The following is a 27101-nucleotide window of genomic DNA, read 5'->3' on the forward strand; positions in this document are numbered from 1 at the left end:
AGCATCCCCCGTCGCGCTCCCACCTTCCCCTTAGTTATATCGCGCGTCCTATGTCGCGTCCCCCGTCGCGCTCCCACCTCCGGTTTAGCCAAGACGAGCGTCCCCCGCCGCGCTTCCACCTCCCCCTTAATCAAGGCGAGCATCCCCCGCCGCGGGTCCCTCGCCGCGCTCCCACCCCACCCTTAGTCAAGGCGAGCGTCCCCCGTCGCGCTCCCACCTCCCCCTTAGTCATACCGCGCGTCGTCCGTCGCGGGTTCCCCGCCGCGCTCCCACCTCTCCCTTAGTCAAAGAGAGCGTCCCCCGCCGCGCTCCCACCTCCTGTTCCCGTCCCCTCAACGGGCTACCTCCATCCTCACCGCGCTGTGCTCCCATCCTCCGCCACCGGTCCCATCCTCTGCCGTGCTCCCGTCCTCCGCCGTGCTCCCTTTTCCTGTACGTGATGGTGTTTGATTATTAACTGCATTATGCCCGTTTATCTCGGAAATAGGAGTCTAGGAGTACATGTCATTGAGGGATTGCATTTTTGGCCATATATTTCAGGCACTTGAGGATCAAGGAGTTGACTACTCAAGGGACTGGAAAGAGTCTGGAGAAGTCATGGCTGTCAGGTGAAGTTCCTCGTGTGCCATCAAGTTCCTGTAACCATCAGGAAGATCAACCTGATATCATGGTCATCTACGACGAGTTATGACTAAGGTACTAACACAACAGGAAGGAATATTTAAAATGATTGCCCTACCATCTCCAAAGATCTACGCTCATAGGGGAAAAAAAATCCACAAGTAACCCATCTCCAGTCTGCCCTGAAATGGGGCCTATCAGAGGTGGACCGGGTCCTTTTCCCTGGTGTTCTGTCCGTGTTTCAGGCTGTGACTCAATCGTTATCATACAGTGACTCAAGGAACTTACACGTCTGCACCTCAATGCTGTGCTAAGGCACACGGAAGGGAGGAAGACAGTACAGGATAACCAGCATGACTTCACAAAGCGTAGGCCCTGCCCGACCAAACTTGTCCCTTTGTGATTTAAGTGCATCAGTGATGTAAGAACGGAATGCTGTTTCTCTATTAGATATTGAAAAGGGGAGATGGAGCTGAAGAAGTAGAGTACCACGTATTTGGATTTCGTAACTTCTCCTTAAAAACGGCTGATGTTTACAAGTAGAAATACCATCTCTGTTAGTAGCACAGTTTAGAAATACAGTCGCTGAATGATGGGATTCATTATTGCTTGCAAAAATATTGTACGGCTATTCTGTTTGGATAAAAGACCCTCAGCAAAAGTAAAACAGACTTAACAAACATCACAGAAGTCAGGGCCTTTACACAAGGCTGCGTAGCCTTGCTCTGTGGGTAGGCTGGGATGGAACAGGCAGGCATCAAGACGCTCCCCTCTAACCTCCTTCCAAGCTTATCTCTAGGCAAGGATGAGCAGATGTCCAGAAACAACAACCAAGTACTGAATGAGCACCTGTGCAAACTTAACTCATCGGTGAGATATACTTAGCTAGCAAAAATTAATGCTTATTCAGTATTCACATGTTTAGTTGAGCATCAGGAAGATTGCGAACCTAAAATACTCAGCCAATGAGGAACCAGGGGAGAAAGAGCAATAGGGCACAAAAGATGGAACACTTTTCTCTACATTGAAAAGGATTTGAATGACAAGTTGTGTCCCTCAGGGGTCAGGGCCCTTGAACAACTTCATCAGGGGAGCTGGCCAAGACAGCCCCCAAAGGGCCCTTCCCTTCCCACTCTTGGTACAAGGACTTGACGGTTCTGGGTTGGGCCCCACTGGGCTTCACGCTGCAGCACAGCCCTGCAGCTGCTCAGCACCGCTGAGGAAAATGGCAACCGAAACGTGAGAGCAGCTGTACCCATAGTTAAAACGCAACTACTCACCGCCCACCGACGACCGCACAGCGCCATCCAGCGCGGGCTCCACAACCGCCGAACAACGTCTGCCCTCCACGAAGCGTTATGACGCCCGCCTTACGTCACGTGGTACGGAACAGCCCCTGCTACTGCAGACCCTGTCCCAGCCCCCCCATCATGGCGGCGGCTCCGCCCGGCCCCGCGGCCCGGCCTGGCCCTGGGAGCGGGCCCAGCTCTCAGCAGCAACCGAACCTGGGTATGATACTAAAGCTTTATATATATATGTAATCTATTATCTATTTATATTATTTATAAGTACATCCCTATAAAGTTAACACATCATGGATTCTATGTTTCAATCAACAATGTCATCCTGGACTTCCTGTAGGTATAGGATGTGTCTCACTTCACAGAACCGTTTGTGTTGGAAGGAATGCTTAAAGCCCATCTGGTCCAACTGCCCTGCAGTGAGCAGGAACACCTGCAGCTCCATCAGGTGCTCAGAGCCACATCCAGCCCGATCTCGGGTGTCTGCAGGCATGGGGCATCCACCACCTATCAGGGCAACCCTATTAGCATGAGCAAGAGTTGCAAATGTGCCCTGTTCACTCACATCACTGTCATTTGATATCCTCAAAAGCAATTTCATGTGGATAGTCAGCTATCTTTTCATTCCTTCCATTCGTTGTATTTCTGCCATTCACTGAAACCGGAGACTTGTTTATACAGCTATGTGAGTTTGATTTTTCTTGTAGATCACAGTCAATAGTGCTTTTACACAAGAAAGGTTAAATTCTTATCTCCTCAAGTCTAATCAGTACTTTCCTTCACCAAACATGCAAACCGTGTGCCTTAAGATGTGTGTGGATTATGATGCTGACATAAGGAAAATCATTTTCTAATTTTATTTTTATTTTTGTGTGTGTGTGTGTGTGTGTGTGTGTGTTGTTTGTTTGTTGGAAAGTACTTGACATTTTCAGAGATACAGATTCAGGGCTTGGTCCGTGCATGTAAAACTCCAGCCTGGAGGGTAATGAGCTGACTGAGAGCTCCCTCCTTACCTAAATTAAAGTCATTCTCTGAAAATAAACGGTGTTAAACTCTTAAAAACAAACAAACAATATGGGGAAAATTAGTAACACGTTAGGAAAAGAAATCTCTACTCAGAAGATAGCGAGGCACTGACAGAGGTTGCGCATTGAAGCTGTGGGTACCCCATCCCTGGAGGCATTCAAGGCCAGGTTGGATGTGGCCCTGGGCATCCTGAGCTACTGGGGGGCAGCCCTGTCTGCAGCAGGAAGGTTGAGGCTGAATGATTTTAAAGTTCCCTTCCAACCTAAGCCATTCTATGATTTAGTGCTTACCTGCTGATCTGAAGTATCTGCCATTTGGATATCTAGCCCTAGACAGGCGGGCTAAAGCAGAGATGAACTTACAAAGCACCACATCTGAATGCTATTTTGTTCCCTTCCGTTATCTAGAAAAGGAAACTAAATGATCAGCCTGAAGGCAGACGTCTGAAGTTTGACAGTGTGAATCTCATGTTTGTTTAAGATAAATACTGGCCTGGAGGAATATTTCAAACAATTAATTTTCAGCTTTTTACCGAAACGGAAAAAAACCGATTTGGTACTTCAGTTACAAATTCAAACATAGTTTTTAGAGCTTTGTAGATTTATAATGTTTACGTTACTGTGCATGTTCTTTCTGGCCATGCCATCTCTATGCTAGGGCTTTGTGTGTTCCCTTGAGTTGCACAAAAACCCTCTGAGGTCACCAGGATTTCAGTGTTGGAATGAACAAGCTCTTAAATATTCTTGAATTCAAGAATATTTACATACAGGGAGAACATTTTCTGAGGCAAGCAAACTGATTCTGGTAGACAAAAGGACTGCACGCCTGGATGTTTTTCTTTGTATATGCCAGCACGTGTGTTTCATGTGACCAAAATGGCAATTATTCCTGTCACAGAAAGAGACCGGGAGTGCGACAAGATGATCCCATCGCATGTGTGATAAGATGATCCCGTTACCTGAACTGTGGGTGATAAATGTTGTGTTTTAGACACATCAGAGAGAGAGTACTTTTGGTCACATAATGAGGAAGGACTGTGATTTGTTTTGGTGGGTCAGAACGCAGATACTTCATCAGCGGTTTATGCTCTGTTCAAGTATGCTAAGAATATACCATTTGTCATTTAAATGAGCTCATTTTAATGTGCAATGAAGCATGATTCATGTTTCCTTATACAATTTTATTAGCCTTTTCAGTTTGGGTATTTATCTGTTGTTTTGCCTTTTCAGTGTAGACATTTGGATTATTGGAAGCAGCCCAAGCAAAACTGAATGAATGGACGGCATGCAGGTGAGGTTTGAATGCATCTCAAATGGCTCTGAAGCGCGTAAGATGATTGTCCTCCGGTAGGATGCAGTCCCATATTGCATGCATTCAGCTTTCTGTAGTGATGAGTCATATGGACCCAAATGAGAATAGCCACGTGTGTAAAATTGAGATTGGAGTACTTGCAACGATATCACCACAGCACTTCAGAGCTGTCCAGTGTTTTCAACTGAGGCCTTTTATCTTCTTCTTTTTTCCCTGGCAGGTATCAGGAAGGTTTAAAATCATTGGCAAGCCCGAAGGGAAAATATTTAATCCTTAAGCAAACACGATTTTAGTACCATCAGCTCCTGACAGAAATCCCCAATTAGTATATCTTTTATTTATAATGATATCGTATGTCATTGGTTTATAAAGACAGTATACCACAAATGTGCGTGAGTAACAACAGAAAGCTTTAAATATTTAATCTGTATAAATCACTGCATTATTTTCATTCCAAACCGATGTCATTTTAAAACATTATTCAGTCCCATCCAAGAATTTCAGTTTTGGGGCATTTTGAAGTACTTGAGAAAAACATTTTTAAGTGGAAGTTTCTGAGGAAAAAAAAAAAAAAAAAAAAAAAAGCACTATAGATTTCAGAGCCAATATGCATCCAGAGACTGTGCAAGATGGTCATAAATAGAGGAGATGAGAGAGGAGAAGAAAAAAGAAGGAGAGAGGAGAGGAGAGCAGAGGTGTGATAGGAGAGGAGAGGGGAAATGAAAAGAAAAAAGAAAAGGAAAAGCAAAGAAAGAAAAAGCAAAGCAAAGAAAAGAAGGCATCTGGAACATCCATTCCAGATGTAAACTGATGTAAAGTACTCAGTACCTCTGAAAATGAGCTTGCTTACCACGTGCCTGAATTAGGATAGATTGGTGCTTTGAAAATGTGAGCTTGACAACTCGGTTTTGCAAATGTGCAGCAATGTTTGATATAACATTTCCATCACAGGAGATCCTGCGCACATCGCAGTCAGGGAGGAAACAGGATGTCTGGAACAAGCGCAGGTGATGCCTCTGGGCTTGACCTTGACACTGCAGCTGGTGCTTGCAGGGCTGGATTCCTGTCTTCTTGAGCCTTGTGAAGCTTGGCAGTGTACAACAGCCTACCATGCATCACAGGATGCATTTTCAGGACCGGAAGCCAAGCTGTTATTGTTATTTACAGAGAACCTTTTCGCCATATGGGAGGCTTTCCTTCTAGAAAAGTTTCAAATGCAGCAACCGATCCTGCACTGCTCTTCCATCACTCTTGTACAGGTCATGGTGGGACAGCTGGAAGCCTCTTTCTGTCTTCGTTCAAACAAGTACCAAAGAGAGTTTTACGAGATCCATCAGCAAATGCTGCAATCCAAGCACATGCTAGGGCAACTCACAGTCACTTTGAAAGCAGGACTGCCCTGTGATTTCAGCAGGGACTTCCTGAAAACACGTGGTGCAGTGTGGTCTTTGGCATTTATATCCCGTCTCACTTCAGGCATGGGGGAAAAAAAAACAACCCAGGAAAATTTAAATAAAACAAATCAAGATTAGTGTAATCTCAGCGTTATGAATGTATATGCTCCGACTTCAGGAAATTATCTTTTTCAGCCTTCCATCAACTCAGCTGTTGAGCATATGTTGGCCTTGGTTAGTTTTGTTATGTTTGAGGGCACAGACATCAGTATGTATCTAATATTTGTTTCATATCTCTGAGATTTACAATTGATATGTATACTTTAATACTTCTGATAACACATAATGTTTGTCTTCTAAATCTCTGGGACAGTGGCCATCAGCCTGTTCTTGTGCTGGTAACAATAAGTTAATGCACATGTGCATGTGTATGCATATCTATGGCTCTTGATATGTGACTATGTTGATAGTGACTATGACTATCAGTCAATGTTCATAAGATCCCTCTCAGTCTTCTCTTCTCCAGTCCAAACTCAGCCTTTCCTCATAAGGGAGATGCTATAGGCCCCTAATAATCTTTGTAGCCTTCTGCTGTACGCTCTTGAGTAGTTCCCTGTCTTTCTTGAGCCGCTGAGCAGCACAAGAGCCAGATGAACTTTCACTCTTTTCAAAACCACGTGATGTCGTATAGTATGGAATACCCCTTTGGCCTGTTTAAGTCAGCTGTCCTAACTCCATTCCCTTCCAGCTCCTTAGTCCCTTCACTGAGGACGGCCTTGGCTCAGTACAACACTACTTAGAATTGGCGTGTTATTAACACCATTTTTTTTCCTAGAACCAAAACATAACATCATTCCAGGGACTCTGAAGAAAAATCCATCCCAGCTAAAACTAAGACACCATGTCAGACACCATTCTGTCAGAGTGCCCCTCTGCTGCCATCTGTTACATGGCAAGAAAACATAATGGACTATTGGTGGGAAAGTTCAATCTACCGCCGTGCCACCAATGTCTGCTTCAGTCAACATAAATACATTTGTTATCTGTGAATTTTCAAATGGAATGTGTAGAGTTGCAATGAGACATTCAACTCAAAAGTCTGAGTATGCCTCTTTACTAGGCTTCTCTAATATACCAGAGAAAAGTATCCCTGGCTTCACAATCACGCTTTATTCACGCCATCGGTTTTTGTCTCCATTTCTAGTCTACAGAGAGAAGAGAGCGCTTTGGACTGTTAATTCATTCAGCATGTTTTCTAAGTCTACTCTGTATGAGCAAATTCATTTACCGACATTGTCTGTTTCTTTCCACTGGTAAGAATAGGAATTTAGATGTTAGTTCAGAAGTCAGCACTTCCTCTCTGATGTTACTTACCACCTGCAGGCACTACAGAGAGATTAGTAGGCACTATAGCAGTGTAGGCTACGTGAAGACACCCATCTAGTAACTTAAATCTGGAATACTTACAATGGCATGTCTTTTTGAGACTGAACATTTCTTTCCACATGTTTAATATGAAATTTCCTATTAAAGTCGTATTAATTCAAAACCCTGATACTTAACTTCTGACAACTCAAACTGTGGAAAGCGTGTCTCATTCCTGGGCCAACTACCGCAGTTTTCGGACCAGTATTGTTTCTTACCTGAAAGGTCAGGAATGTTGAAATACAGTTCAACAGACTTCCATTTCACAAGGTTCGGAGTCCAACTGTTTCCACCTTGAATGTACATAAACAGCTATTCTTTTTCTTCACGCTTTGGTTGGAATTAGTATCTTGTCAGCATGTAGTTTGATTATTTTGGAGTGAAAGATTTCTAGGATGATCACCATTCTGTGTAGTCAGTGCTCCCACTGCACTATACAGGTCTAGAACTCAGTATTTAAGTCTAAGTTTATTTAAGTTTAAGTCTAGAACTCACTATGACCTGCATTCAGTGCCAGACAGCCTACCTGAATGCCAGCCATTTCAGTCTCTGAAGATGCTACTCTACTGTTCTTTTTTTTATTTTTATTTTTTCCCTATCGTTTGACTGTTTTCTTAACTGTTATCACAAAGAAGTGAGATTGATCCAGGTCCTGCTTTTTAATATCAACTTTCTACCTTGCATTTAATACTATGGTTTGTTAGTCAAGGTTCAGACTACTTAGTCTTCAGGGTCAGGCAGAAAGAGGCTAATGAATAAATGCCTCTTGGCACTGTCATTTCTTATGTTCATACATGTACTCTCTAGGAAACAGACAGCGGCCAAATGAAATTTATTTAATATTCATTTAATCATGACCAAGAATTCATTGAATTTCTTTCGGTGAATGCTATCTCAAAGCAGAAACAACATTTTAAGCTCAAGGAGGGAAGGGTTAGGCTGGATGTCAGGGGAAAATTCTTTACAGAGAGAGTGGTGAGGGGCTAGAAGCGGCCGTTCCGGAAGGCTGTGGATGCTCCATCCCTGTAGGTGTTCAAGACCAGGTTGGATGGGGCCCTGGATAACCTGTTCTAGTACCAGATCTGGAGGTTGGTGGCTCTGCCTGTGGCAGTGGGGTTGGAACTTGGTGATTCATGGGGTCCCTTCCAACTCAAGTGGTTCTATGATTCTATGAAAACTCATGTTTTGCCAACAAAAACATTGTAATAAGGGAAATGCAGTGGGTAGGCAGCTAAAAACAAGCACTAGTCTACACTTCCCTTCCGGATGGAAAAATGACTACAGTGATCAGGCTAGGTATCTTTAAAAGGCAATGTCTACCTGCATATGTTTGTGATTTCTCTGACAGCTTTTCAGATATCTTTGTGGAAATGCCTGAAGGATGGTTGAATTTATGGGGAGACTAGCACTAGCACAGCTTTGCATCTGCTTGTTAAGCTGTGAAAAGTAAAAAGAGATAAGCATGTGTGGAAACACAGAAACTACAACCAAAAAGTGAAATCCTCCAAACATAGAAAGAGAAATGATACCACTAAACACCACTAGATGGAAGGGTAATCAAAATAAACCAGAATATGAAGGAATGCTAGAATCACAGGGGTTGATAGGGACCTCCGCAGATTGCCTAGTCCACACATGTCCACCTTGCTAGTTTTAAATCTTTATTACTCTCTTTTTCTTACCGTCCTCCCAATCTTTGACACAGACTGCACCGTACCTCTGAAGTTGCACTCCTTTTTTCATTCTGAAAACTAGAAACTTTATTCTACTTCTTTAATTCTATTTATTTTAATTGAGCATTTGGTTAGAAAGAGAGAGAAAGCAATGCCTGAATTCATGCACTTCCAAGCTCATAAAGGACAGAGATAAACAATGTTACCAGAACTCCTGATGCTGACTGCAACAGTAGCTGTGCTGACAGAGCCAAGCAAAGGAAATAAGGGAACTGAGAGCACACAGGCTGGCTGAGAAGCGATCTCTGAAGCTAAAGCAGAGCACAGCAAACGATGCATGCTGAACTGAGATACACACGAAAAATAAGATGAGCAGTAAACAGAGGAACGGACATATTGCAGGCATTGTATTTCCCAGTGCAGGACCCCTTACAGGTCACGCACACAGGGGCTACGTGCTCTGCAAGAATCTGCCTTGACACTGATGGTTCAGAGATTTCACTATTACTTGAGACTAAATGCTGCTGCAGTGCCAATGGCACTTCAAAGGAGGTTTGGACCAAGCGACCATGCAGTCTCCAGACATCTCTTCTAACCAACATCTCTGTGAGCCTATGGACCTGGTTTACCCAGTTCTAAACTGCAGAGCATCTTTTAATCCCTTTGTTAAGCCTGCTTTGTGCTTGAGTTGAACCAGAAACCAGTATTCATGTTTTTCAGGACACTTCTGTGTGAGCCTGAGTTGGTTCATCCATTCCCCAGGCCGGTTCCATCTGTAAAGGGTGCAGCAGAACCGTGCCACACGACCACCAGTATCCCAACTATTCTTTAACTGTGCCAAAATATATGGGGTCTTACACCAAGAAACTGCTTCATCTCATTGTTTCGATGAAAAGATGTGTGGACTTCAAACTGAGAATATGTTTAAGTGGTTTTCAGAACAGAGAAAATAAAGGAAATAGTTTTTCTTTCTTTGCATCAGACCAATACACTTGTTCTGAGCTCAGCAAAGCCTTCCCAGTTGTGACAACTGAATGAATTCACATATCCTGCCTCACTACTTAGCTCCTCTGCTTTAGCTCCAAGTCAATGAGAGAGACAGGAGTTGCAAGCAGGGGCAAATGGGGCATGGATGGGACCTTACCCTTCCTGCCATGACAACAGCTGCATCAACTGTAATACAACAGAAAGGCCCAGAACAGGAGAATTATATTTCAGTTATCCTTTTCACCTGATAAATTAAATGCAGAACAGAATGAAATAACTGGACATAATTGAGTGGACATCCAGCTTTGTACTTGTCTCTATAATATCTGATAATTATATTTTTTGGAGAAGGCTGTGTTGGATTCTCAGTTGGTTCATTCATTGCACAAGTATCTATTAGATTTCCAACCACCGAGATTTATTTCTTCTCGTTCGAAGTCCACATCATCATTTACATGGTCAAGAACATAAATAATGTTGGAAAAAAATTAGTATTAAATTCTAAGAAAAAATATTCAAGTCAATAATAAGAGAAGAAAAATGTATTTTACATATTAAAAATGAAAACAACTGTTATAAATTGTTATAAATTGTTGAGGAATATGATTTAGCTGGGAAGTATTGGTAATGGTTGGACTAGATGATCTTCTAGGTCTTTTCCAACCTTGATAATTGATAAATGTGATTCTGTGAAATATAATGGCCTTAAATGTTTGCTTTTATGTGATAGACGTTTTTAACAAAACGTCTGTGTTGGCACTTACGATTTTAAGTTGTGTAATATTCCCTTTTAGTATTGATGTCTATTTACAACATCTGTGAAGGGTCTGTAACCTGAATGTGACAGGGAAAAACTAACAGACTGCTACTGGAATCTTTCCACTGGGTCCACGTAACAGGCTATTGACCAAAATCTGAAATAGCTCTTCTAATCATCAACAGCAATCTTACACAAATTAGATCAGACCCAGAGGACCTGATTAACTTTAAAATGCCTTACAGACTGAAAGCATCAATTTTGCTCCTCCTGCCCTCCTCTGTGGAGTCAAAATGGGACTGTATAACATACACTAGTTCAGCTGGGCACACACAGGATCAGGATGCAAGTCAGGCAGACAGCAGGGGTTCTACTTCCATGGAAAATTGCATTTCTGAGGACTGAAATTAAATGCGGTCTTTCTTCTTCTTCTTCTTTTTTTTTTTTTTTTTTCCCCTTCACTCTGTTACTCTGTAATTCCCATCCTGCAACAACTCTTTTTAGCAGCTGGAGATGGGCAAATCCCTAGCATGGGAAGCATTAATATCAGTGTAGTGCTGTCATTATAGGGATGCCACTGACAGAGGCAGATGGGGGCTCTGCCAGAGGAGAGCCACGTCTTATTTACCAGGATAGTTTCTGAAAACATACTTTGCTGACAGGGAAGCATGAATGAGAGAACACGAACCATCCTTTGTCATTAATTGATTGATATTTGCACCAACATTTGAAAGACTGACTATCATTGTTATGTCCCAGAGGCCTTACCCAGAGACTTGCGCTTGTTCACTCCTTCTAAATCAGGAACCAAGATTCTCCCCACCGTTTGCCACTTAGGCTCTCTCTTCCCCTGCCCTCCCACACATACCCTTTGTTTGACCCCATCAAAACTACAATGGCTAAGCTTTAATAATTTTAATAATAAGCTTTTTATTGAAAGCAAAGAGCTCCGTTCACCCCCACCCATTTTCTTTGGCATTTGGAAGTTGGATCCAGCTTCTGACCAGAGATGCCTCACGGCTGATGAGTACGGATTTGTGCTGGGCACAGCAGCTGATGCACTCTCCAGGGAAGGAAATTTCCAGTGTTCCTTGCAGTTCATCTGTTCTTTCTCACTCACTGGACGTACTGCTCTCTCTTTTTTCCTCTCCTTTGCCAAAGTCTTGAGTTAGTGGAGTTAAATCATTAAACAGATCCCTGCTGAACCTGAGTATTACACAAACATTTAAAACATATTTGGGAGAAAGACTGAAGAATCACATCAATCAACAGCCCAGGTAGATTCAGAGGACTCGGGAATATTAAGAAACCATCAAATGGTTCAAATGTTCCTGCAGAGCTTTTCTATAGAAGTTCATGTTCCAAATATTTTCAGTCTGTTCAATTCCCTTCCAACACGTGCAGCAGAATTATTTCCCATACCTGAAATGAAATCTTACAACGAGCTTTTCTATGTTTCTTGAATTCAACTTCTTTGAAGCAGACATAAGTTTTGGGCTGTATTTTTTTGCTGTATTTTTCATTATCTGTGGTAATACTAAAGTGGATAAATAACTATATTAAATAAACACATTCCCCTAATTTTTCTGCCTGGCTCCCCATAATTCTGCAACCGGGCATTCCTCCTCTTCAGTTCTCCTAAGCCTTATGGGCAGTTTCAATCAGATTAGGAAGCATAAGGTTCGAATAGGAATCTTATCTTAGGTTCCTAATTTGAACAACAAATTTGGACAACTGGAGAAGAAGCTCTCCTAGAGCAAGGTTTCCCTCCCAAGGACAGCAGAGGTAGATCACTGGAATTCCCTAAAGGCAGACCTCGTCCACCAAATGCAGATGCCTAGTCTTAGAGATAAAGACAGTGTTGTTTGTGGAGAAGGACAGAAGCACTGCAAGCAGAGCGGCTCACCAGCTTCCTTAAATTGAACCTCAGTTAGATCCTTAGGTTAGGCAGCCTTGATTACATCTTCACTGTCTACAGAACAAGGAAGATCTCCTGGAGGATGGAGCTCCTGAGATCATTTGTCCCCGCTGAGATGGGACATGTGGAGCTCAGCTATCATACTGTCTGCCCAGCAGTGGCCAAAGGGCCCTACACACGACAGAGGACAGGGCAGGGAAGTTGGGACTGTTATGGCGGGGAGCTGAAGAACCAAGAGAGAAACCCGGAAGAAGTAATTTGCTCCTCTTAGGATTTATTTTTGCTCATTAGTTCTTCTGCTCATAAAACATTTCTTCAAGTATGTCAGTTGCTTTTACTTACTCTTTCACATACCAAATGCATTCCATGTGCACCTGTGCAGGAGTAACAGCCAAGTCCATCCTTTCTGCACCATACACAAATCCTGTAGTACAGGAACATATCTTCTGTGGGAGGATTTACTGATATTGCAGGCCAACTGTCTAACTCTTACAGGAACAACCACTGCACTGATTCTTGCTTACATTTTTAATCTTTCTCTGGCTCTTGGCCATTTCCTAAGGAAATGAAACACGCCTGCATTGTTCCCTCCAGCAGACAGATGAGAAAAAGTCTGTTTTGAACTGTAGGCAGGTCAGTCTCCACTAGCCATTTTTAAAGAGATGGAAAAAAATTCAGCTCGCTTTAGGATTAATCCTACTCTTTCCCATTTAAAATCAATTTTCAGTTTTTGTAATCAGTTTGGTTGCCTCCCAAATCCAGTAAAGCGGATACTTTATTGCCAACTCTTCATTTCTGGTACCAAGTTCTTGATAAGGGCTATGTCAAAGACAACACTTGTTGATCTGCACAGAATTTTCGGTATAGCGTCTCACATAGGTTCTTTGTCTAAATAAAGCAGTGGATGACACATACACCTTCGCAATTATTTTTTCTAACGATCTCCATTTTGAAGGTTACAAAATACCACTGATGTTGTTTCAAGTAACAAGGATTCTTAGCATTCTAGACTTTCCCTTGACTAAGTACTTGGCTGAAATCCATTTTTTATGTATATTAGCATTCTAATCTCCCTGCAGCACTCACAAATTAATACTTTTACTCATTTGAATGAAGACACAACATTTAATAAGCCAATGTATAACTCAGCTGAGAAGACCAAGATTTTCAGCCTGATTTCAAAGTAACCTCAAAATGTAGCAAGTTTTTAACCTTGTGATTAACACAATGCAACAAGGTAAAGTCACCAAATACCTAATCACTATTACGAATCGTCCTCCATGGGAATTCAGAAGACAAATAAAAAACTGTTGCCTAATGAAAGCTTTAATGCCATGAGAGCTGAAACCACTGGCTCAGAATCAATTGAAAACCTGAAACAATAAGTTCAGTACACTTGATTACTGCCCCGCCCCCTCCCACCTCCCCCAGTTGGAAAACACCCTTTGTTCCATCCTATAAAAATTATGTTGTCAGAAAAATATGGTATTTTGTCAAGGATTTCTGCATCATGACTGTCCACTCACTTGGTGCTGGAGCAACAGTTCTGTCCAGGCTGTCCGTTCTGGGCAAATGGCCACAGAACGTGCACCAGTAGCCAAATTCCCAGCCAGTAGTTGAACAGTCTATTTGCATACAATGCAGATACACGGTGGGAAAACAAACAAAAAAAAAACCAAACAGAAAAGAAACAAACAAAACAAAACAACAACAACAACAACAAAAACCAACAAGAAACAAAACAAGCAAACAAAAAAAAAAAACCCAACCAAATACCTCTAGTAATTCCAAACCTAGAAGAGAAGGCAGAGAAGTTTGGGAAGAAACTCTATGAAGAGATCTGGATTCATATCTACGAAATCAGATTTAGTGTTCATCTCTATGAATGTACTTTCTAGAGGTATGTATAATGACATCTTTTGGATCCTGAATGAAAATCATACTGATAACATGCTGCTACAGCTCTGGTAGAGCAGGGCTCAAAGACTTCCTGGTGACCACAGCTGGGCAAATGGGAACCCCACACCTTGTAGTGTTGTACCTGCCAACAGAATCTGAGAGAAAGAAAAAAGGACAAAGCGGTTGAATCCATCTTATGGAGAAACAGTTAAATGTGATGAGCCATGCTTTCTGGGACGTGAGCAAATGCCTTCCAAAGGGAAGCAGAAAGTGGCCACCAAGTCGTACTTGGTTTATGCATGACCACCCTACTTAAACCAGTAAAACATAAAGATATATTGAACCAAACTAAAGTGGAAGTACATCGTAACCCTGTAAATACCCAACCCCATCATAACAGAGAAACAAAAAATAAAAGATTACGATGAAGAAAAAAAAATCAAAAAATACTAATTATAACCGAGATCCCAGCTAAAAACTTGCTACTAAAAAAGTTGACCTCAGTGTTTATACCATTACAACAACAAAAAACTTGTGAGCGGAATAACATAAAGAACCACAAAGGAGAAACAAAATAAATTTAACAAGTATTTATTAATCAAAAAAAGAAACAGAACGAAGATGAAAAGTTTGTATCCATATACGGCAGTAAAGTCCCCCGGCGCGCTCCAACTTCCCCATTAGCAAAGGCGCGCGTCCCCCGGCGAGCTCCCATCTACCCCCTAGCCAAGGCGCGCGTCCCTCTAAAACCTAACCTCGGCTGGCGCACTAAATCTAACCTCGGCTGGCGCACTAAATCTAACCTCGGCTGGCGCACTAAATCTAACCTCGGCTGGCGCACTAAATCTAACCTCGGCTGGCGCACTAAAACTAACCTCGGCTGGCGCACTAAATCTAACCTCGGCTGGCGCACTAAATCTAACCTCGGCTGGCGCACTAAATCTAACCTCGGCTGGCGCACTAAATCTAACCTCGGCTGGCGCACTAAAACTAACCTCGGCTGGCGCACTAAATCTAACCTCCGCCGGCGCACTAAAACTAACCTCGGCTGGCGCACTAAATCTAACCTCGGCTGGCGCACTAAATCTAACCTCGGCTGGCGCACTAAATCTAACCTCCGCCGGCGCACTAAATCTAACCTCCGCCGGCGCACTAAAACTAACCTCCGCCGGCGCGGAGTCCCCCGGCGCGCTCCCACCTCCCCCTTAGTCAAAGCGAGAGTCCCCCGTCGCGGGTCCCACGCCGCGCTCCCACCTCCCTCTTAGTGATATCGCGCGTCCTCTGTCGCGGGTCCCCCGCCGCGATCCCACCTCCCCCTTAATCAAGGCGAGCGTCCCCCATCGCGGTCTCACCTCCCTCTTAGTCAAGGCGAGCGTTCCCCGTACCGGGTCCCTCGCCGCGCCCCCACCTCCCCCTTAGTCAAGGAGAGCGTCCCCCGTCGCGCTCCCACCTCCCCCTTAATCAAGGCGCGCGTTCCCTGTCCCGGGTCCCCCGTCGCGCTCCCACCTCCCCCTTAGTCAAGGCGAGAGTCCCCCGCCGCGGGTCCCCCGCCGTGTTCCCACCTCCCCCTTAATCAAGGCGAGAGTCCCCCGCTGCGGGTCCCCCGCCGTGTTCCCAAATCCACCTTAGTCAAGTCGAGCGTCCCCCGGCTCGCTCCCACCTCCCCCTTAGTCAAAGCGAGAGTCCCCCGTCGCGGGTCCCCCGCCGCGCTCCCACCTCCCTCTTAGTGATATCGCGCGTCCTCTGTCGCGGGTCCCCCGCCGCCATCTCACCTCCCCCTTAATCAGGGCGCGCGTCCGCCGTCGCGGGTCCCACGCCTCGCTCCCTCCTCCCCCTTCATCAAGGCGAGCGTCCCCCGTCGCGCTCCCACCTCCCCCTTAATCAAGTCGCGCGTTCCCCGTCCCGGGTCCCTCGCCGCGCTCCCACCTCCCTCTTAGTCAAGGCGAGCGTCTCCCGTCGCGGGTCCCCCGCCGTATTCCCACCTCCCTCTTAGTCAAGGCGAGAGTCCCCCGTCCCGGGTCGCACGCCGCGCTCCCATCTCCCCCTTAGTCAAGGCGAGCATCCCGCGTCGCGCTCCCACCTCCCTCTTAGTCAAGGCGAGCGTCCCCCGCCGTGCTCCCACCTCCCTCTTAGTCAAGGCGAGCGTCCCCCGCCGTGCTCCCACCTCCCTCTTAGTCAAGGCGAGCGTTCCCCGTCACGGGTCCCTCGCCGCGCTCCCACCTCCCCCTTAGTTCTATCGCGCGTCCTATGTCGCGGGTCCCACGCCGCGCTCCCACCTCCCCCTTAGTTATATCCCGCGTCCCCCGTCACGGGTCCCCCGCCGCGCTCCCACCTCCGGTTTAGCCATGATGAGCGTCCCCCGCCGCGCTCCCACCTCCCCTTTAGTCAAGGCGCGCGTCCCCCGTCGCGGGTACCCCGTCGCGCTCCCACCTCCCACTTAGTCAAGGCTAGCGTCCCACGCCGTGCTCCCACCTCCCCCTTAGTCATATCGCGCGTCCTCTATCGCGGGTCGCCCGCCGCGATCCCACCTCCCCCTTAATCAAGGCGAGCATCCCCCGTCGCGCTCCCACCTTCCCCTTAGTTATATCGCGCGTCCTATGTCGCGTCCCCCGTCGCGCTCCCACCTCCGGTTTAGCCAAGACGAGCGTCCCCCGCCGCGCTTCCACCTCCCCCTTAATCAAGGCGAGCATCCCCCGCCGCGGGTCCCTCGCCGCGCTCCCACCCCACCCTTAGTCAAGGCGAGCGTCCCCCGTCGCGCTCCCACCTCCCCCTTAGTCATACCGCGCGTCGTCCGTCGCGGGTTCCCCGCCGCGCTCCCACCTCTCCCTTAGTCAAAGAGAGCGTCCCCCGCCGCGCTCCCACCTCCTGTTCCCGTCCCCTCAACGGGCTACCTCCATCCTCACCGCGCTGTGCTCCCATCCTCCGCCACCGGTCCCATCCTCTGCCGTGCTCCCGTCCTCCGCCGTGCTCCCTTTTCCTGTACGTGATGGTGTTTGATTATTAACTGCATTATGCCCGTTTATCTCGGAAATAGGAGTCTAGGAGTACATGTCATTGAGGGATTGCATTTTTGGCCATATATTTCAGGCACTTGAGGATCAAGGAGTTGACTACTCAAGGGACTGGAAAGAGTCTGGAGAAGTCATGGCTGTCAGGTGAAGTTCCTCGTGTGCCATCAAGTTCCTGTAACCATCAGGAAGATCAACCTGATATCATGGTCATCTACGACGAGTTATGACTAAGGTACTAACACAACAGGAAGGAATATTTAAAATGATTGCCCTACCATCTCCAAAGATCTACGCTCATAGGGGAAAAAAAATCCACAAGTAACCCATCTCCAGTCTGCCCTGAAATGGGGCCTATCAGAGGTGGACCGGGTCCTTTTCCCTGGTGTTCTGTCCGTGTTTCAGGCTGTGACTCAATCGTTATCATACAGTGACTCAAGGAACTTACACGTCTGCACCTCAATGCTGTGCTAAGGCACACGGAAGGGAGGAAGACAGTACAGGATAACCAGCATGACTTCACAAAGCGTAGGCCCTGCCCGACCAAACTTGTCCCTTTGTGATTTAAGTGCATCAGTGATGTAAGAACGGAATGCTGTTTCTCTATTAGATATTGAAAAGGGGAGATGGAGCTGAAGAAGTAGAGTACCACGTATTTGGATTTCGTAACTTCTCCTTAAAAACGGCTGATGTTTACAAGTAGAAATACCATCTCTGTTAGTAGCACAGTTTAGAAATACAGTCGCTGAATGATGGGATTCATTATTGCTTGCAAAAATATTGTACGGCTATTCTGTTTGGATAAAAGACCCTCAGCAAAAGTAAAACAGACTTAACAAACATCACAGAAGTCAGGGCCTTTACACAAGGCTGCGTAGCCTTGCTCTGTGGGTAGGCTGGGATGGAACAGGCAGGCATCAAGACGCTCCCCTCTAACCTCCTTCCAAGCTTATCTCTAGGCAAGGATGAGCAGATGTCCAGAAACAACAACCAAGTACTGAATGAGCACCTGTGCAAACTTAACTCATCGGTGAGATATACTTAGCTAGCAAAAATTAATGCTTATTCAGTATTCACATGTTTAGTTGAGCATCAGGAAGATTGCGAACCTAAAATACTCAGCCAATGAGGAACCAGGGGAGAAAGAGCAATAGGGCACAAAAGATGGAACACTTTTCTCTACATTGAAAAGGATTTGAATGACAAGTTGTGTCCCTCAGGGGTCAGGGCCCTTGAACAACTTCATCAGGGGAGCTGGCCAAGACAGCCCCCAAAGGGCCCTTCCCTTCCCACTCTTGGTACAAGGACTTGACGGTTCTGGGTTGGGCCCCACTGGGCTTCACGCTGCAGCACAGCCCTGCAGCTGCTCAGCACCGCTGAGGAAAATGGCAACCGAAACGTGAGAGCAGCTGTACCCATAGTTAAAACGCAACTACTCACCGCCCACCGACGACCGCACAGCGCCATCCAGCGCGGGCTCCACAACCGCCGAACAACGTCTGCCCTCCACGAAGCGTTATGACGCCCGCCTTACGTCACGTGGTACGGAACAGCCCCTGCTACTGCAGACCCTGTCCCAGCCCCCCCATCATGGCGGCGGCTCCGCCCGGCCCCGCGGCCCGGCCTGGCCCTGGGAGCGGGCCCAGCTCTCAGCAGCAACCGAACCTGGGTATGATACTAAAGCTTTATATATATATGTAATCTATTATCTATTTATATTATTTATAAGTACATCCCTATAAAGTTAACACATCATGGATTCTATGTTTCAATCAACAATGTCATCCTGGACTTCCTGTAGGTATAGGATGTGTCTCACTTCACAGAACCGTTTGTGTTGGAAGGAATGCTTAAAGCCCATCTGGTCCAACTGCCCTGTAGTGAGCAGGAACACCTGCAGCTCCATCAGGTGCTCAGAGCCACATCCAGCCCGATCTCGGGTGTCTGCAGGCATGGGGCATCCACCACCTATCAGGGCAACCCTATTAGCATGAGCAAGAGTTGCAAATGTGCCCTGTTCACTCACATCACTGTCATTTGATATCCTCAAAAGCAATTTCATGTGGATAGTCAGCTATCTTTTCATTCCTTCCATTCGTTGTATTTCTGCCATTCACTGAAACCGGGGACTTGTTTATACAGCTATGTGAGTTTGATTTTTCTTGTAGATCACAGTCAATAGTGCTTTTACACAAGAAAGGTTAAATTCTTATCTCCTCAAGTCTAATCAGTACTTTCCTTCACCAAACATGCAAACCGTGTGCCTTAAGATGTGTGTGGATTATGATGCTGACATAAGGAAAATCATTTTCTAATTTTATTTTTATTTTTGTGTGTGTGTGTGTGTGTGTGTGTGTGTTGTTTGTTTGTTGGAAAGTACTTGACATTTTCAGAGATACAGATTCAGGGCTTGGTCCGTGCATGTAAAACTCCAGCCTGGAGGGTAATGAGCTGACTGAGAGCTCCCTCCTTACCTAAATTAAAGTCATTCTCTGAAAATAAACGGTGTTAAACTCTTAAAAACAAACAAACAATATGGGGAAAATTAGTAACACGTTAGGAAAAGAAATCTCTACTCAGAAGATAGCGAGGCACTGACAGAGGTTGCGCATTGAAGCTGTGGGTACCCCATCCCTGGAGGCATTCAAGGCCAGGTTGGATGTGGCCCTGGGCATCCTGAGCTACTGGGGGGCAGCCCTGTCTGCAGCAGGAAGGTTGAGGCTGAATGATTTTAAAGTTCCCTTCCAACCTAAGCCATTCTATGATTTAGTGCTTACCTGCTGATCTGAAGTATCTGCCATTTGGATATCTAGCCCTAGACAGGCGGGCTAAAGCAGAGATGAACTTACAAAGCACCACATCTGAATGCTATTTTGTTCCCTTCCGTTATCTAGAAAAGGAAACTAAATGATCAGCCTGAAGGCAGATGTCTGAAGTTTGACAGTGTGAATCTCATGTTTGTTTAAGATAAATACTGGCCTGGAGGAATATTTCAAACAATTAATTTTCAGCTTTTTACCGAAACGGAAAAAAACCAATTTGGTACTTCAGTTACAAATTCAAACATAGTTTTTAGAGCTTTGTAGATTTATAATGTTTACGTTACTGTGCATGTTCTTTCTGGCCATGCCATCTCTATGCTAGGGCTTTGTGTGTTCCCTTGAGTTGCACAAAAACCCTCTGAGGTCACCAGGATTTCAGTGTTGGAATGAACAAGCTCTTAAATATTCTTGAATTCAAGAATATTTACATACAGGGAGAACATTTTCTGAGGCAAGCAAACTGATTCTGGTAGACAAAAGGACTGCACGCCTGGATGTTTTTCTTTGTATATGCCAGCACGTGTGTTTCATGTGACCAAAATGGCAATTATTCCTGTCACAGAATGAGACCGGGAGTGCGACAAGATGATCCCATCGCATGTGTGATAAGATGATCCCGTTACCTGAACTGTGGGTGATAAATGTTGTGTTTTAGACACATCAGAGAGAGAGTACTTTTGGTCACATAATGAGGAAGGACTGTGATTTGTTTTGGTGGGTCAGAACGCAGATACTTCATCAGCGGTTTATGCTCTGTTCAAGTATGCTAAGAATATACCATTTGTCATTTAAATGAGCTCATTTTAATGTGCAATGAAGCATGATTCATGTTTCCTTATACAATTTTATTAGCCTTTTCAGTTTGGGTATTTATCTGTTGTTTTGCCTTTTCAGTGTAGACATTTGGATTATTGGAAGCAGCCCAAGCAAAACTGAATGAATGGACGGCATGCAGGTGAGGTTTGAATGCATCTCAAATGGCTCTGAAGCGCGTAAGATGATTGTCCTCCGGTAGGATGCAGTCCCATATTGCATGCATTCAGCTTTCTGTAGTGATGAGTCATATGGACCCAAATGAGAATAGCCACGTGTGTAAAATTGAGATTGGAGTACTTGCAACGATATCACCACAGCACTTCAGAGCTGTCCAGTGTTTTCAACTGAGGCCTTTTATCTTCTTCTTTTTTCCCTGGCAGGTATCAGGAAGGTTTAAAATCATTGGCAAGCCCGAAGGGAAAATATTTAATCCTTAAGCAAACACGATTTTAGTACCATCAGCTCCTGACAGAAATCCCCAATTAGTATATCTTTTATTTATAATGATATCGTATGTCATTGGTTTATAAAGACAGTATACCACAAATGTGCGTGAGTAACAACAGAAAGCTTTAAATATTTAATCTGTATAAATCACTGCATTATTTTCATTCCAAACCGATGTCATTTTAAAACATTATTCAGTCCCATCCAAGAATTTCAGTTTTGGGGCATTTTGAAGTACTTGAGAAAAACATTTTTAAGTGGAAGTTTCTGAGGAAAAAAAAAAAAAAAAAAAAAAAAAAGCACTATAGATTTCAGAGCCAATATGCATCCAGAGACTGTGCAAGATGGTCATAAATAGAGGAGATGAGAGAGGAGAAGAAAAAAGAAGGAGAGAGGAGAGGAGAGCAGAGGTGTGATAGGAGAGGAGAGGGGAAATGAAAAGAAAAAAGAAAAGGAAAAGCAAAGAAAGAAAAAGCAAAGCAAAGAAAAGAAGGCATCTGGAACATCCATTCCAGATGTAAACTGATGTAAAGTACTCAGTACCTCTGAAAATGAGCTTGCTTACCACGTGCCTGAATTAGGATAGATTGGTGCTTTGAAAATGTGAGCTTGACAACTCGGTTTTGCAAATGTGCAGCAATGTTTGATATAACATTTCCATCACAGGAGATCCTGCGCACATCGCAGTCAGGGAGGAAACAGGATGTCTGGAACAAGCGCAGGTGATGCCTCTGGGCTTGACCTTGACACTGCAGCTGGTGCTTGCAGGGCTGGATTCCTGTCTTCTTGAGCCTTGTGAAGCTTGGCAGTGTACAACAGCCTACCATGCATCACAGGATGCATTTTCAGGACCGGAAGCCAAGCTGTTATTGTTATTTACAGAGAACCTTTTCGCCATATGGGAGGCTTTCCTTCTAGAAAAGTTTCAAATGCAGCAACCGATCCTGCACTGCTCTTCCATCACTCTTGTACAGGTCATGGTGGGACAGCTGGAAGCCTCTTTCTGTCTTCGTTCAAACAAGTACCAAAGAGAGTTTTACGAGATCCATCAGCAAATGCTGCAATCCAAGCACATGCTAGGGCAACTCACAGTCACTTTGAAAGCAGGACTGCCCTGTGATTTCAGCAGGGACTTCCTGAAAACACGTGGTGCAGTGTGGTCTTTGGCATTTATATCCCGTCTCACTTCAGGCATGGGGGAAAAAAAAACAACCCAGGAAAATTTAAATAAAACAAATCAAGATTAGTGTAATCTCAGCGTTATGAATGTATATGCTCCGACTTCAGGAAATTATCTTTTTCAGCCTTCCATCAACTCAGCTGTTGAGCATATGTTGGCCTTGGTTAGTTTTGTTATGTTTGAGGGCACAGACATCAGTATGTATCTAATATTTGTTTCATATCTCTGAGATTTACAATTGATATGTATACTTTAATACTTCTGATAACACATAATGTTTGTCTTCTAAATCTCTGGGACAGTGGCCATCAGCCTGTTCTTGTGCTGGTAACAATAAGTTAATGCACATGTGCATGTGTATGCATATCTATGGCTCTTGATATGTGACTATGTTGATAGTGACTATGACTATCAGTCAATGTTCATAAGATCCCTCTCAGTCTTCTCTTCTCCAGTCCAAACTCAGCCTTTCCTCATAAGGGAGATGCTATAGGCCCCTAATAATCTTTGTAGCCTTCTGCTGTACGCTCTTGAGTAGTTCCCTGTCTTTCTTGAGCCGCTGAGCAGCACAAGAGCCAGATGAACTTTCACTCTTTTCAAAACCACGTGATGTCGTATAGTATGGAATACCCCTTTGGCCTGTTTAAGTCAGCTGTCCTAACTCCATTCCCTTCCAGCTCCTTAGTCCCTTCACTGAGGACGGCCTTGGCTCAGTACAACACTACTTAGAATTGGCGTGTTATTAACACCATTTTTTTTCCTAGAACCAAAACATAACATCATTCCAGGGACTCTGAAGAAAAATCCATCCCAGCTAAAACTAAGACACCATGTCAGACACCATTCTGTCAGAGTGCCCCTCTGCTGCCATCTGTTACATGGCAAGAAAACATAATGGACTATTGGTGGGAAAGTTCAATCTACCGCCGTGCCACCAATGTCTGCTTCAGTCAACATAAATACATTTGTTATCTGTGAATTTTCAAATGGAATGTGTAGAGTTGCAATGAGACATTCAACTCAAAAGTCTGAGTATGCCTCTTTACTAGGCTTCTCTAATATACCAGAGAAAAGTATCCCTGGCTTCACAATCACGCTTTATTCACGCCATCGGTTTTTGTCTCCATTTCTAGTCTACAGAGAGAAGAGAGCGCTTTGGACTGTTAATTCATTCAGCATGTTTTCTAAGTCTACTCTGTATGAGCAAATTCATTTACCGACATTGTCTGTTTCTTTCCACTGGTAAGAATAGGAATTTAGATGTTAGTTCAGAAGTCAGCACTTCCTCTCTGGTGTTACTTACCACCTGCAGGCACTACAGAGAGATTAGTAGGCACTATAGCAGTGTAGGCTACGTGAAGACACCCATCTAGTAACTTAAATCTGGAATACTTACAATGGCATGTCTTTTTGAGACTGAACATTTCTTTCCACATGTTTAATATGAAATTTCCTATTAAAGTCGTATTAATTCAAAACCCTGATACTTAACTTCTGACAACTCAAACTGTGGAAAGCGTGTCTCATTCCTGGGCCAACTACCGCAGTTTTCGGACCAGTATTGTTTCTTACCTGAAAGGTCAGGAATGTTGAAATACAGTTCAACAGACTTCCATTTCACAAGGTTCGGAGTCCAACTGTTTCCACCTTGAATGTACATAAACAGCTATTCTTTTTCTTCACGCTTTGGTTGGAATTAGTATCTTGTCAGCATGTAGTTTGATTATTTTGGAGTGAAAGATTTCTAGGATGATCACCATTCTGTGTAGTCAGTGCTCCCACTGCACTATACAGGTCTAGAACTCAGTATTTAAGTCTAAGTTTATTTAAGTTTAAGTCTAGAACTCACTATGACCTGCATTCAGTGCCAGACAGCCTACCTGAATGCCAGCCATTTCAGTCTCTGAAGATGCTACTCTACTGTTCTTTTTTTTATTTTTATTTTTTCCCTATCGTTTGACTGTTTTCTTAACTGTTATCACAAAGAAGTGAGATTGATCCAGGTCCTGCTTTTTAATATCAACTTTCTACCTTGCATTTAATACTATGGTTTGTTAGTCAAGGTTCAGACTACTTAGTCTTCAGGGTCAGGCAGAAAGAGGCTAATGAATAAATGCCTCTTGGCACTGTCATTTCTTATGTTCATACATGTACTCTCTAGGAAACAGACAGCGGCCAAATGAAATTTATTTAATATTCATTTAATCATGACCAAGAATTCATTGAATTTCTTTCGGTGAATGCTATCTCAAAGCAGAAACAACATTTTAAGCTCAAGGAGGGAAGGGTTAGGCTGGATGTCAGGGGAAAATTCTTTACAGAGAGAGTGGTGAGGGGCTAGAAGCGGCCGTTCCGGAAGGCTGTGGATGCTCCATCCCTGTAGGTGTTCAAGACCAGGTTGGATGGGGCCCTGGATAACCTGTTCTAGTACCAGATCTGGAGGTTGGTGGCTCTGCCTGTGGCAGTGGGGTTGGAACTTGGTGATTCATGGGGTCCCTTCCAACTCAAGTGGTTCTATGATTCTATGAAAACTCATGTTTTGCCAGCAAAAACATTGTAATAAGGGAAATGCAGTGGGTAGGCAGCTAAAAACAAGCACTAGTCTACACTTCCCTTCCGGATGGAAAAATGACTACAGTGATCAGGCTAGGTATCTTTAAAAGGCAATGTCTACCTGCATATGTTTGTGATTTCTCTGACAGCTTTTCAGATATCTTTGTGGAAATGCCTGAAGGATGGTTGAATTTATGGGGAGACTAGCACTAGCACAGCTTTGCATCTGCTTGTTAAGCTGTGAAAAGTAAAAAGAGATAAGCATGTGTGGAAACACAGAAACTACAACCAAAAAGTGAAATCCTCCAAACATAGAAAGAGAAATGATACCACTAAACACCACTAGATGGAAGGGTAATCAAAATAAACCAGAATATGAAGGAATGCTAGAATCACAGGGGTTGATAGGGACCTCCGCAGATTGCCTAGTCCACACATGTCCACCTTGCTAGTTTTAAATCTTTATTACTCTCTTTTTCTTACCGTCCTCCCAATCTTTGACACAGACTGCACCGTACCTCTGAAGTTACACTCCTTTTTTCATTCTGAAAACTAGAAACTTTATTCTACTTCTTTAATTCTATTTATTTTAATTGAGCATTTGGTTAGAAAGAGAGAGAAAGCAATGCCTGAATTCATGCACTTCCAAGCTCATAAAGGACAGAGATAAACAATGTTACCAGAACTCCTGATGCTGACTGCAACAGTAGCTGTGCTGACAGAGCCAAGCAAAGGAAATAAGGGAACTGAGAGCACACAGGCTGGCTGAGAAGCGATCTCTGAAGCTAAAGCAGAGCACAGCAAACGATGCATGCTGAACTGAGATACACACGAAAAATAAGATGAGCAGTAAACAGAGGAACGGACATATTGCAGGCATTGTATTTCCCAGTGCAGGACCCCTTACAGGTCACGCACACAGGGGCTACTTGCTCTTCAAGAATCTGCCTTGACACTGATGGTTCAGAGATTTCACTATTACTTGAGACTAAATGCTGCTGCAGTGCCAATGGCACTTCAAAGGAGGTTTGGACCAAGCGACCATGCAGCCTCCAGACATCTCTTCTAACCAACATCTCTGTGAGCCTATGGACCTGGTTTACCCAGTTCTAAACTGCAGAGCATCTTTTAATCCCTTTGTTAAGCCTGCTTTGTGCTTGAGTTGAACCAGAAACCAGTATTCATGTTTTTCAGGACACTTCTGTGTGAGCCTGAGTTGGTTCATCCGTTCCCCAGGCCGGTTCCATCTGTAAAGGGTGCAGCAGAACCGTGCCACACGACCACCAGTATCCCAACTATTCTTTAACTGTGCCAAAATATATGGGGTCTTACACCAAGAAACTGCTTCATCTCATTGTTTCGATGAAAAGATGTGTGGACTTCAAACTGAGAATATGTTTAAGTGGTTTTCAGAACAGAGAAAATAAAGGAAATAGTTTTTCTTTCTTTGCATCAGACCAATACACTTGTTCTGAGCTCAGCAAAGCCTTCCCAGTTGTGACAACTGAATGAATTCACATATCCTGCCTCACTACTTAGCTCCTCTGCTTTAGCTCCAAGTCAATGAGAGAGACAGGAGTTGCAAGCAGGGGCAAATGGGGCATGGATGGGACCTTACCCTTCCTGCCATGACAACAGCTGCGTCAACTGTAATACAACAGAAAGGCCCAGAACAGGAGAATTATATTTCAGTTATCCTTTTCACCTGATAAATTAAATGCAGAACAGAATGAAATAACTGGACATAATTGAGTGGACATCCAGCTTTGTACTTGTCTCTATAATATCTGATAATTATATTTTTTGGAGAAGGCTGTGTTGGATTCTCAGTTGGTTCATTCATTGCACAAGTATCTATTAGATTTCCAACCACCGAGATTTATTTCTTCTCGTTCGAAGTCCACATCATCATTTACATGGTCAAGAACATAAATAATGTTGGAAAAAAATTAGTATTAAATTC

At 44.3% G+C, this 27101-nt stretch overlaps 3 long non-coding RNA genes across 3 annotated transcripts; 2 read left to right on the forward strand and 1 right to left on the reverse strand.

The window, feature by feature from the left end:
• The first annotated feature begins 2027 nt into the window (after positions 1-2027).
• LOC146758496 (uncharacterized) lies at positions 2028-5796 on the forward strand. The gene is made up of 3 exons (XR_014934495.1): positions 2028-2130; positions 4178-4238; positions 5211-5796. It is a non-coding gene; the product is annotated as an uncharacterized LOC146758496 (long non-coding RNA).
• Positions 5797-11400: 5604 nt separating this feature from the next.
• Positions 11401-18860, reverse strand: LOC146758497 (uncharacterized). The gene is made up of 3 exons (XR_014934512.1): positions 18761-18860; positions 17216-17289; positions 11401-11701 (listed from the first exon to the last, which is right to left on the reverse strand). It is a non-coding gene; the product is annotated as an uncharacterized LOC146758497 (long non-coding RNA).
• Positions 18861-18881: 21 nt separating this feature from the next.
• LOC146758498 (uncharacterized) lies at positions 18882-22657 on the forward strand. The gene is made up of 3 exons (XR_014934491.1): positions 18882-18989; positions 21037-21097; positions 22072-22657. It is a non-coding gene; the product is annotated as an uncharacterized LOC146758498 (long non-coding RNA).
• The last annotated feature ends 4444 nt before the right edge of the window (positions 22658-27101 follow it).

This window comes from Coturnix japonica, chromosome 14 (genome assembly GCF_054131305.1).
Source record: "Coturnix japonica strain WE chromosome 14, WE-NBRP24, whole genome shotgun sequence".
Lineage (NCBI taxonomy): Eukaryota > Metazoa > Chordata > Aves > Galliformes > Phasianidae > Coturnix > Coturnix japonica.